Below are 13571 nucleotides of genomic sequence, written 5' to 3'. Positions count from 1 at the left end.
CATTGTCAGCTATGACCTTTTCCCCATCTTTCTGGCAACATATGGATTCCGATCTAAAATGACTGCACATATTTTGAGGCCAAGAACGAATCAAGCCAATTTCGGTTACTCTGTTCCAGCGTATCCCAGAGAGTGCGTTCTGCGGACGGAGCACGGTCTGGGTTTAGCTAATCTTCCCTACCACTTAATTCTATTTTTTTGGACCTACAATGTGTCAAAATCGGAAAAAATATTTTTTAATCCAAATTTTTTATTTTCACCGAAAGTTTTTTTTCCGCTAAATATTAAAAAAATTATTGAAAAAACAAAAAAAAATTAAAAAAAAAAACAGTTCGGAAAAAAAAATGTTTCAAAAAAAATTAAAAAAACAACTTTGAAAAAAAAATTTTGTTTACCTAAAAATATTTAAAATTTTTATTTTGAAGTATAATTTGGTGAAGGGTATATAAGATTCCGAACAGCCGAATATAGCTCTTTTACTTGGTTTACGATAAAATGAAGTTACCCAATTCTTTCCAAAAATATTTTTCCTTTTATTCTTTTATATCAATGCCTTAATATAAAAAGGCCCTAACTCGTATTTTTTTGCAAGTCCAGATTTTCGTTTATTTCGATAAATGGTCCGATCATATATCATAATTAGTTAAAAAAATCTCGAATTAAAAAAAGACGAGTTAGGGCCCGAGTTTTTTTCTTTTTAGGTTCCAAATTTTACCCGAATTTGTTCTATTTTGCACTTTCTCTCTTAGTTTTCGTTTTAAACTTTTAGTTTTTCTGTTTTTTAAGAAACTATGGAGTTACCTTGTTTTTCAAAAAAAGCACGATGCTGGTTTTTACATGAAAATAACTTGAGAAACTATATCAAAATTTCAATCTGACTGAGTCATAGTAAATGAAATGCACTTTCTATTTTTGGTGTTGCCTCAATTTTCTCAAAAAGTGCAGTTACCTAGTTTTTCCCTACCGCCACAGAAGTATACAAATTGGTGTAAGCCAAGTGTCTAAAAGTGAATGACTACTTTTAGAACTGCTGGGTATGTATTGTACTAAATATTATGTACATATTTACTCGTATATATGATGATGTATAAAGAAAACGGCGACAACACAATGTCTACAACATGTCGCCCCAAGTTCAGTATTATTATTAGTGCATATGGACAATACGTCTGTCTACTTTTAAAGAATACCCATGTCAGAGCCAGTCATACAACAAAAAATATAAAACAAACTGTTAAACTGAAAATATTACGAATACAAAACAAATCAACAACAACAACAAAATTTATAAAACATCAGCCAAAACGAAGACACTTAACTAGCAAGAACGAAAACAACGACAGCATTTACGACAATTTAGTTTGAAGACAATAAGAATTGAACTGTTGATATATTCGTTCGTTGTTGATATGTTTAATAAATAAATTTATTTATTTAGAACGAGGGTCAATACTTTTGTGCAAAGATGTGGGAAATTTACAAAATATGTGTGAAAATTTGCATAAGAGGAATCATATTCCCCTAGGACAGACGAGGATCCAGATCAACCATTTGGGGGAGGGAAATTAAAATTTGTTCTACATATTTCTTTTTTAATTTTTATATAAAAACTTTTCGGTTTTGGGGGGGAATTCCTATTTGAGCACTTAAAATCTACAATTGATGGATTTATGAGCTGTATAGATTTCAAACCTAAGTTTTCATAAGTTTCATCTCAAAATATAAGTAGTAAACCTCGTAAGTTGTTTGTATAAAAGGCATGTATGTATGTACAATATTGTATGAAATCCCAATTCATATTATTCAACAGTTAGTTATACAGGAAACAACATGTATCTATATTTTGTATTCCTAAATAAATAGAAAGTATTTAATATGCAAACAAACCCGACTGTTTTGTGACCCTTTAGAAAAAAAATCGTTGGCAAGTTTATGCAGATTTCTAAAATAATTTAAAAACTGTATACAAACAACTAGGGTGGGTGTCAGGTTCAAGGTCTTTTGAAGACTTATCTTAAAGCATGTAAATTGTTGATCATTTTCACGCAAGTAGGATTTTGGTTTATTTAAAATCCTGTATAAAGTTCATTGTACTTAAAAAAATATACAATCCTGCTAATCATATAGTTTTGCTGCAAAATTAGGAATATATTTTTAGGAGTGGCAGCTCTACTTGTGTTTGACATCATACATACTATGTGCATAATATTGTTTGTTTGATCACTGTATGGCCTGTTTGATTAAATAGCTAAAAGTCACTACTACAACAACATCAGCAGCAGCAGCAGCCAACAACTGATTGTCAGAGTAAATTAGTGAGTGAGTGACGGACTGACTGAATGACTACAAGACAATGAACGACTGTTAAATGTCTAGAGCAAAAAAAATAAATAAATACATAACAAGTTCGTAGTCGCAAGTAAGTAGTCGCCGTCGTAGTCGCAAACTACTAAATACGAGTATTAATGCAACAATTATATTTATTAGTTTCTACATACATATGTTTGAATGTGCTCAGCTAAATAGCTAGAGCAAAACACCACAATCTATTAGTTAAATGTAGTTGGTCTCTGATCGCAGCAGAGGTACCAGATCGAAGGTAAATCGAGGTATTCTTTGGTTAAATTAATTAACATGATACCTAAACAATTTTAATTAAACCAAAGCTTAATGACTTGTCCAATCGAGTTCCTACTAAGAGCCAAAAGTGTATGGATTCCTTCCCTTGTCAGAACATTTTGAGGTCAAGAACGAATCAAACCAATTTCGGATACTCAGTTCTGAAGTAAAGCGTATCCGTTCTGCATCGATCGAAACAAATAGAAGTCGGACGGGGCATGGTCTGGACTATAAAGCGGATGAGGCAAAACTTCCCAACCAAACTTCATTTTTAATTGTTTTCAACATGTGTCCGAGTGTTGTAATGATTGAATATTACAGTTTCATTCTGGTTGTTTTTCGGCCAATGCTCGCTTCAAACGAATCAGTTGTGTTTGGTACAGGATCCCTGTGATGGTCAGGCTAGATTTCAGAAGCTCATAATAGATAGACCCTTTTGGTCCCAGCAAATGCAGAGCACTACCTTAGCGCCATGGATATTTGTTTGGCCGGGCTTCACATACGATCTCTTAAGCTTTGGATTATTTTAGTGGTCCATTTTTCATGATTCGGTGCAATAATGATTTTCTTTTATAGCATTCAAGTAGATTTTCAGACATACAAAATCGTCTTTCAAGGTCTCTCAGCTTCAATTCGTATGATACCCAATTTCCCTGTTTTTGAATGAATCTAGCTGGTTGCATACGTTTCGAAATTGCTGCTTGAGTAGCTCTCAATGATTTTGCAAGCTCTTGTTAAGTTTGACAATAATCTTCATGGTGCAATGCCTCCAATTCCTGGTTTTAAATTTTTTTTGGCTGGCCTGGGCGATCTTTGTCTTCCGTATCAAAATCAACACTTCTGAAACGAACAAACCATCTCTCGAATGTTGAAACCGATCGAAAACATTCAGCCTTTGTTGGCACAAAATTCGACATTTTCGAAGCAAAATAAAACTTCCTTTCGTGTTTAGATGAGTTATCAAAGATGAATCTGAGACGCATCCATTCCTTCGCCAGAGAATCTGGTTGGTTCACCTTGAAAACAACGAATATCGAATAAGTATCCTGCTGTTTACTTCTTGGATATCACAATGGGATCAGTTTTGAATGGACACAAGTGAGGTGGCTGCCCATGGAACCTAACCTAATTAGGATGCTATCCCACTAAAGCGAAATACTGTCATCTATGTTTTTTAAACATACAAGTTTTTGTTTGGAAGTTAAGGAAGTCTATTCGTCAAGCCCTACAAAATATTTTTCTTAAAAAATTTCAATAATTTTTTTCCTGAGTATTTTCGGAATTGAGTCTTATTTGTGGGGAAATTTATAAAGAAATTTATGACAAAAAGTCCTATTTCGGGAGGAGAAACTATAAGATTTCCGAACTCTCCATTAAAATAGAATTGCTAAATGAGAACCCCTAAACATTTTTAGTTTATTTTAGTGTTATTTTTATGTTTGAATATAATCCAATTTATTATTGCACTGAATAATACAAATTAATGATATATATTTTTTTTCTTTACAGGTATGTTATGTTCTTTTGATGCTTAATTAGAGTAAGTTATAGAATTATATTTTATGATATGTAAACTACTTTTTTTCTGAACCAACTAAGACATTTAGTTTGAATGATATTTAAATTTTACAAAAGAGATCATGGCTGTTCTGATCCAACCTTCATTTATGTCCAATGAACTAATTTGCAATTCATGTGGCTCTCGTAAGAACCATCTGTAAGAGGGTCCTACTAGCCTGATTATATCCATCAGTGATACATTTCTAAAGCATTCCAGATCATGATTTCTTAGTCTACCATAAATCTGCGCTCCTGTAGTGCAGGGCAATCATATATAAGGTGTTGCACCGATTCTTCCTCCTATTCATCCAAACAGTACTTATACGTATAAGAAATCTAATTGAGTCCCTTATAAGAGCCAAAGAGTCTAATGGAGTACATACTAAGAGTATTGGTGCCTTCAATTGCTAGAGGATTATGAAAAAACTGCTACTAATTGCAATTATAGACCGCCAGTGTGCCGAGTCTTTGAGATTATGTTCGATATCGCAACCAAATTCCTGATTTATCCTAAAACCTACCGATCACTGAACATTCCTCAGCCGTTTTTTTCACACGGGACCAATCGACATCGTGGTTAAGGAATGTAGACTTTTTGACTTCACCACATTTGAGCTCACAGCCTTGATTGCTGCACGGCTATTCTCGTAGATATCAAAGCTCGACGACTCTAGATTGAATTCCAGTATAACTGTCGCAATGGCGTAAATTTTCGCTTAAAACCGGTCCAGATATTGGGAAACCTAAAAGATAAAGTAAAGTTAAGATCTTTAAAAAACAATTTTCAAACCCTTAAATCATGGGAGTATATTGAGATCGCATAATCTCTCTGTGGTCGGTATTCTCTTCTTCAAAATTTAGTGTTGCTAACACATAATCCGATTCATGCCCTTGATACGTAGGATTGTGGTATTATCAGTACGGACATGCTTCAGTCACAAGTGTTTCTACATCGTCTCCAGGTTGACCTGAGGATCGTCTCAGTGATCGCAACACTAGCTAGTCTCAGCACTTTTTATATAGTAAAGAAGTGCGTTTCAATCTCCACCGCACAAGTTTCCAAACACATCTCTCAGCATTATGTTTCCACAAGGCTTAGACTCCATCCATCCAAAGCTGTGTGTTTGTATTTCCTGGTAAAGAGGACTGAAGTCCTTGGAATTGTCCTTGGCTGAAGATAGTACTACGCCGAAAGCTGATGACATGAGCTAATTTATCATTGGAATAAATTTACTTTTATAAGGAGCACTACATCATCTTTGGTGCCTTTCTCACTGAGCCTGAACAGCATTCTGTTTACGACTACATACAGTTACACAAGAGTAGCGATATATCGACACCTTAGATAGTGGCTCTTGTCATAACCTGCCTTGTATTACCCAAACCCAAACTTGTCCCCAAACATGTCTCCAATTTTTTTATCCCTTCCAAAAAAATAAGATCAAAATAGATATTTTTTGTGAGATGATTTCAACGTTGGAGTCAAATCTCTTTCCGCCGAGACAATTATACAGGTTTTGAAACAAGAAATAGTTACTTGGGGCTAAATCCGGAGAATAGGGAGGATGAGGGAGAAATTCGTAACCCAATTAATGAATGTTTGTCATGGAAACTGCACAAGTGTGCACTATTGCATTGTCCTGTTAAGAATTGCATCCCACCTTGGCAAGTTGTCAAACGATTGTGAGCAAACGCGAAACCCATGTTGCGGAAGGCTTTCTCATACCCAAGTAATCATTCAAATTTGAAACCACTGAGCCATGTGAGATGCCTATGGCTTCCACAATCTCTCCCATTTTCAATCTCCGATCGGCCAACACCATATTGTGATTATTTTCAATTGTTTCGGGTGTGGAGTCCTTAACTAAGCGTCCAGAACGTTCGGCATCTTCCGTGCTTGTACGGCCACAACGAAATTCAGTAAACCACTTTTTTACCATTGAAATTGGTGGTGCAGAGTTCCCATAGTATTGATCAAGCACGGAATTCACTTTTTTCCATCTTCTTCTTATCAATGGCTATCAAACACCAACTAAATGACACAGCTTGTTCAAATTTTGACAAGAGTCAACTGACAGATATGCCTGTTGAGAGGAGCAGTTGTGCTCATTCAGTTAAGAGGCGGGAAATTCAAAAAGTCACGGACTTATAGAGCCGCGATTATAACGTCATAAAAATTCGGACAGACAGTGGGTGAAAATCAGGACAACAAATTTGTCCCCAGATTTTTTTTCACCAAAAAATTTGTTCTTCAAAATTTTTTTCAAACTTTATCTTAAAGTATACTTAAGTGAAGGGTAATACATAAGATTCGGCATAGCTAATTATATCACTCTCAATTGTTTTATTTTTTTAATTAAAAAATTTTCTTTTGGGATTTAAAACCAAAAAAAAAATAACTCTGGCAACTATGGTAATTTAGTTGAGTGTAGTTTATTTGATTTAACTGCTTGATTGTTCGATTCTGTTGGGTATCTGTGTTTATTTATATTTGGATATGTATCTGTGTGTGTATGAACGAATCTGATGTCTGTAAGGCTGACTGTCTGTCTGCTTAGTTAAACTTTATAGACCTGTTGGTTGGTTGTTTGGTTTATTTTGTTGTTGCCAAAGAGGGACTGCCAGACTGACGTCTAGACCGACGACAACCAATTCATTTCAGTTCATACGTTATCTGTATGTTTTTGTACGAGTGTTAGTATAAGTGTGTGTGTATCTATGTGTGCAGTATAATCGAAACAAATACTGTTACGGTAGCACATCCAAACAGTTGTTGATCGTACTTTGAGTGGCACTGTGTTGAATTTGAAACTAAAACGCGCGTTCGCTTGCTCTTTTATTTTTTTTTTAAAAAATTTTCAATATTTTCTATTATAAATTTAAACGCCTTTTTATATACAATATTGAATAGTAAGAATGCGACCGACGTGTTTTTTTTTTTTTGTTATTATAAAATTTTATTATTATTGTGAAAAAGAAATATGTGTGTTATAATTTAAATAATTAAAGAAAAGAGAGAAGATAAAGCGGCAATGAAATGAAATAATAAAAATATAAGAAAAAATGTATAATAAGAATTTCTAAGAAAAAGTTTTAATAAGAAATTACACAGAAATTTTAAAAAATTCATAATAAATAAAAATAAATTTATACAAGCGTGACAACAACAAAAAATAATAATAATTTTCAGTGTCGTTTGTATATTTGAATACGTTAAAAAATTATTGATCAAGTTATTAAATAATTAAAAAGAATAATTAATGCAAAATAAAACAAGGCAGGAAAAAGTCAAATAATTAAAAAGTAATTACAAAATATGTGTAACTCAATTAAAAGTGTTTAAATAAAAATCAGAAAAACTCCTTACTGCTGATCATGTCTGGAATATAATTTCTTCAATCTGCCCTATTATTCAAGTGAGTGTTAGTTAGTTAGTTATATTCTTAATTTTTATTTTATTGACTTTAAAAAAAAAAGAATCTATTTTTAGTTTTTAAATGATTTAAAAGATCAACAACAATATAAAAACAACAACAACAAAAACACACCGTCATTAAAAATAATCTGTGAATTTTAAGACTAAAAACAAACAGAAAAAGTCAAAACAACAAAAAAAAAAAGAACAACAACAATACAGCGAACGAACGAACGATCTGTAGAGTCGTTTTTATTCTTAGAAAATTTTAAGAATTTCTTTTGAATTCCATACAACCCACTTGACTGCTACAAAAACAACTTCAACAAAAAGAAAAATAAAAACGAGCGTTCTAACAACAACAAAAACGAAATTACCACAGAATTGAAAATACAAAATCACACACAAACAACAAACAAGAGGAATACCCTACAAAAACAAAATTTATAGAAGTAAAAACGAAACGAAACAACAACAATAATAACAACAATTTATGAATATACGTCATATCGAGAAAACCACTTGAGTTATACACCGAGTTTATGCGCTCTCACACTCGCCCATATCTACTAAACTCACACACACACACAGATACACACTCTTAGTCAATTATTTATTACTCACAAAAGAGAAAACAACAAAAACAATACGGTATGACACAATAGAACAGGAATTGTATTACAGTTAGGAGCAAATATTTAGAAATCTCATTAGATTCCTTAAAGAAATCGTTAATTTTTAATAAATTTTTTTCAAAGAAATCTTTTCATTTCAAGATTTCTTATCTCTGGCTGAAACAAAAATCACTGATGAAAGAACTAAGAAGCATACAGCTTCTCTAGAACTAGTTCCGAGTTCATTTTTAATATTTTTAAAAGAAATCTTTTAAATTTGTAAATGATTCAAGATTTCGTTAAAAAATCTTTCTTAATTGAATCATTCGAAAAAGAGTCAGACAAATCTTAATGTCCTGAAAAATAAGCTAGAAAAAAGGACAAACCGAGGAAAATTTTTAAAACTTCTCCTAAATTAATTAAGTAGTTCTAGAACGAGTGTAAAAACAATTACTTCAGATTCTTTAATAACAGTCTTGGAACTAATGATTTGGCATGCACTTCTAGATTTAGCTTTGTGGAACACTATTTTAATCATAGAAACAAATAAATCCTTATTTGGTTCTTTAATCTTAAAGATAGTTTCACAATAGAATTTCGAATAAAAATCACTTATTAAAGAACTACTTCTAGAACTTATCCTAAGAAGGTGTGAGTGCTGCATACAGCTTCCCTGGAACTAGTTCCGAGGGCTAAATTTTTGATCAAAAAGCATTAATTCTCATTGGAGTCCTTAAAGAAATCTTTCATTCTTAATGTTTTTTTTTTTCAAAGAAATCTTTTCATTTTGTTAATGATTCAAGATTTCGTTAAAAAATCTTTCTTAAAGGAATCATTCAAAAATCGAAAAAGGAGACAGAAAAATCTAAATGTCCTGAAAAATCAGCTAGAAAAAGGCCAATCCCAGGGAAAAAATTAAAACTTGTTCTAAATTAATTCATACTAGAACAATTGTAATAAGAATTACTTCAGATTCTTGGAACTAATGATCTGGCATTCTAGATTGAAAATGAAAGAACTAGTTCTATAACTGTTTTTAAGAAGTTGTGAGTGCTGTGTGCAGCTTCCCTAGAACTAGTTCCAAGGATAAAAAGCATTAATTCTCATTAGATTCCTTAAACAAAACGTTCATTCTTAATATTTGTTTCAAATCCTAGGAAAATTTTAAAAACTTGTTCTAAATTATTTCGTTCTAGAACGTGTGTAATAAGAATTACTTTACATTTTTTTAATAATAGTCTTGCAACTAATGATTTCACAAAATTTATGGAACAATATTTTAATCATAGAAACAAAGCTATCCTTATTTGGTTTTTTAAACTTAAAGCTAATTTCGCAATAAAATTTCGAACAAAAATCACTGATGAATGAACTGATCTAGATCTGTTACTAGAACTAGTTCCGAGAGTGACAACTTTGATTAAAAATCATTAGTTATGGAATTGGTGAGCAATCCTCAGTGTCATAAATATTGAAAGTTGTAATGATGAGAGTACGAACCAATGTAACTTTAGTGGTTGTGTTCTTCGTGTAGATTTGCCTCGATCCCTAACGAATACTCATTTTGATAATTAAAAAATTTTACTCAAAAAAGTTACACATACGAGTGTTGATTTTGTTTTCACATAGTTTTTTTTATTAATACATTCTCACCACTTAGGTTTTTGACAACTGAGTTAGGTCTTTGACAGGAGAGTTTCCGCTCTATGTGTTTTCTCTATGATATGTACATCGGAAACTATCCTGTCAAAGACCTAACTCAGTTGTCAAAAAAACTCAGTGATAAGAATTTATTAGTAAAAAAAACTATGTGAAAATTATCGGACTGATTCATAAACACAAAAGGAAAACAATTTTCAAATTTTTGTCTGAAAACCACTCAAAAATTATTTAAAAACTGATTGATTTTCATACAAAAATCTGAAAATAGTTTTCCTTTTGTGTTTCTGAATGAGGATCTATGTGATTATTTTGAGTAATTTTTTTATTTGAGTTTTTTATTATAGTTTTCGCTCTAATTGGTAATGGTATTCTAACGGCAACGATAATTACAGTTATATTGGTACCCGTAGTCGTGTTGAAAGGCTATTTTAAGGGTAACGGTGACCAACATTGGTTATTAATTATTAATATTTTGTGTAAAAAGTTAAACAAAATTTACAATATTCTTCAAACTACATGTTCTAATCGAAGCTAGGCCTAAAATGATAAAAAAAATTTTTCTCTAGTGTAAATAGATTAAGAAAAAATAAATATTTCCACCTTCATTACATTTTTCTACCAAGAAAAAAATACATAGTCAAATCGATGCCATAATTTTAAACACCACTGCAATGTATCTGGTGTATGGCTGTAGGTGTCTACCTAAGAAGACTTGTTGCATGTACGGGTCATTAAAACGGCGCCAGGATACCTGCTACGCTACAATACAATATTATAACTTTAACATACACAATAGGATTTTGTTTAGGTATTTTTTTACTCCTTCCATGGTTTCGTACAATCAACTTTTAGTTTAGAATTCTCTTTTAATCCCATTTTCGTTTAAAGCCGTTAAAATTCAATTCAAAAACCTCTTGAAAACATAAATGCATAAAAAACAACAACAACAATGATTAACAACTGAAAAAGAGTATTAGAAGCAAGAAGCAGAAGAAGAAAAACAAGAATACTAAGTAAATTATGTATCATAAAGATAATAATTAAAATGTATAATAAGAAGGTCATTTTGATAATTAAACCCAAGCGCATAAACTCACACACACACACCTACTTACAAATACATATACATAGATGTATGTACATCAATAAACAACAACAAAAAAACAAATAACACTTCAAATATGAAACTTTTTTTAAGTAAAACAACAACCACACAACAAACAAAACAAAACAATAAAATTATATGTGGTGATATGTACTCGTATTTACACAGTTTCGTGAGGAAATACCTTAATGCTCGTATTGGTATTTTCATACGAGAAAATACGACGATTATTTACATTATGTTGCTGCGAGTGTATGGTATGGTGTGTTGTTGTGTGTTGTTGACTTTGCTCTCAGTCCATGTGCATGTAATTTTATGGCTCTGTTATTATTGTTTTGTATTACAGTATGGGGGGAAACAGAAATTTTCGACAAGGCATCGATACTTACCCGTTAAAACTTGGTACACTGGTTATTTATGGTCAAACTAAATTAGAAAATTTAAAATTCTCATTGATTTGTCTTTTATCGAGGATCAAAGTTCAAATTTTATATGGGCATTTCCATTATTGCATGAGGTGGCATTTGTATGACAAAATGTTAAAAAAAAATAATGAAAAAGTAATATTTGCGAAGTAATTAAGTATTTACCATAGACCGTACCTCAAACACAAAATTCGCCGTAGACCCCCTAATCAAATGCAGTTCTGCAAGACAGTTTCGAAAAAAATGTATTATTTGTTTTTGCCGCCTTTTTACATTTCGGAAAAAATATTGCAACAATTGACCCTAAGGAGTTGAAGATACATATTAGCAAAAATATCCGATTGCGTGACGTTACCAAAAACAGAAGTGCGGTTTGACTTGCATTACAAAATTGCATAACTCTGCAAATTGGGCAAGACTTTTTGTATCAAACATTTTGTAGCAGGATTTGAAATAATATAAATTTATTTTCCAATTTATTTGTTAGCCTTAGTATCTGATGTGACGTTACGTTACTTGAATTTCCATTTCAATATTTTTTGGTTAAGAAATAAGAAAAAGAAAACTAGTACGAAAGTATGACCAGGATATTTATTACCCTACACTGAGAAACATTTTTTTTTATTGAATTTCAATAATTTATTTTCATAAATGATTTTTGGAAGTTGGCGTTATATGGTAGCTATGACCAATTATGGACCGATCGCCATGAAATTAGGTCGCGTAATTTATGTCTATATGAAACTTATTTCTGCCGAAAAAATTTGTATGAAAAACACTCAGTTTTTAAAATTCTTTCGAATAGTTTTCATACAAATTTTTTCGAATTATTTTTCTTTCGACATCGTGAAACAGACCTTTATGCTCGTTAAAATTATTTTCGGAAGCGGGTGTTATATGAAAGCTATGACTAATTATGTACCGATCATCATAAAATTTTATTTGAATTGATAAACTTTTAATTTTTAGGTCTAGGTGGACTTTCCATATACGAATGATGTAAAATCGCTCAATTTTAATTATTAATGGTCTCTTAGTACTGCTTATGTACCCTAGTTAGTTTCAATATTCAGTTCTTTTGAATAACACATAATAAATTCAGACAGGGACCATGAGGGGATCTCGAGATTATAAACTTTTAGTAACAATTCATATTATTTCGAAAAATAATCAAAAATCATCAAATTTATTGGGTGTATGACATAAAAATGTGTGATTTTTTCAAGTTTTCAGCTTTTATTTTGAAACTTTTGTACAATATAAATTTATTCAAAGTATTGGCAATTGTTAGCTATGATCTTTTCCCATCTTTCTGGCAACATATGGATTCCGAGCCAAAAGAACTGCTCATCTTTAGAGACCAATAAGGAATCAAGCCAATTTTGGATACTCTGTTCTAAAGAGAAACGTATCCCAGAGAGAGCGTTCTGCATCGATTGAAACTAATAATAGTCGAATGGGGCACGGTCTGATCTATAAGAAGGGAGAGGCTAAACTTCACAATCACTCCTTTCTAAATGGTTTTTAATAGGTTTTGCAATATGTAGCCGAACGTTGTCATGATGGAATATTATAGTTTCATGTATGGCTGCATATTCTGTGCGTTTTTCATCCAATGCGCGCTTCAAACGAATCAGTTTCGTTCGGTACAGGTTCTATGTGATGGTCTGGTGAGATTTCAGCAGCTAATAATAGTTAGGGTGCCCCGATAGACTAGTCGCTAGCGTGTTGGACTATTAATCCGAGGGTTGCGGGTTCGATTCCTGCCAGAGACTCTGGGTGTATTTGCAGACAAGCAAAACGCTTCGCAGTTTGTGTTTGTTTAAAAAAAAGGACCCTTTTACTCCCACCAAATAGAAATAGGAAGTCCCAGAAATTGGAATTCCCCCCTCCCCCAAAACTTTTCATATAAAGAAATAAAAAAAGAAATATGTAGAACAAATTTTTATTTCCGCACCTGCCTTAACGCCATGGATATTTTGCTTCGTTGTCGATTCGACTGCTTGGCCGGGCTTCACATACAAACTCTTAATGTTCGGGTTATCGTAATAGATACATTTTTCATCGCAAGTAATGATACGGTGCAAAAAAAGGTTTTCTTTTATAGCGTTCAAGCAGCATTTCAGACATACAAAATCGTCTTTCAAGGTCTCTCGGTTTCAATTCGTATG

At 32.3% G+C, this 13571-nt stretch overlaps 1 protein-coding gene across 2 annotated transcripts in view; it reads left to right on the top strand.

Moving 5' to 3' along the window:
* shn (schnurri) overlaps window positions 1–13571 on the top strand; it is a 162165-nt gene that overhangs the window by 114910 nt on the left and 33684 nt on the right. The window contains exon 1 of one of the 2 annotated variants that reach the window (XM_065513596.1): window positions 7400–7595. The exons of the other annotated variant lie outside the window; for it this stretch is intronic. The gene's annotated coding sequence lies outside the window, so the exon portion shown is untranslated. Of the gene's footprint in view, window positions 1–7399; window positions 7596–13571 lie in introns of those variants that run through there. 2 annotated transcript variants of the gene reach the window in all.

The sequence above is a fragment of the Calliphora vicina genome, chromosome 5 (genome assembly GCF_958450345.1).
Source record: "Calliphora vicina chromosome 5, idCalVici1.1, whole genome shotgun sequence".
Taxonomy (NCBI): Eukaryota; Metazoa; Arthropoda; class Insecta; order Diptera; family Calliphoridae; genus Calliphora; species Calliphora vicina.
Note: the sequence above shows the minus strand (reverse complement) of the source record. Positions and strands in the feature narration are given on the sequence as shown.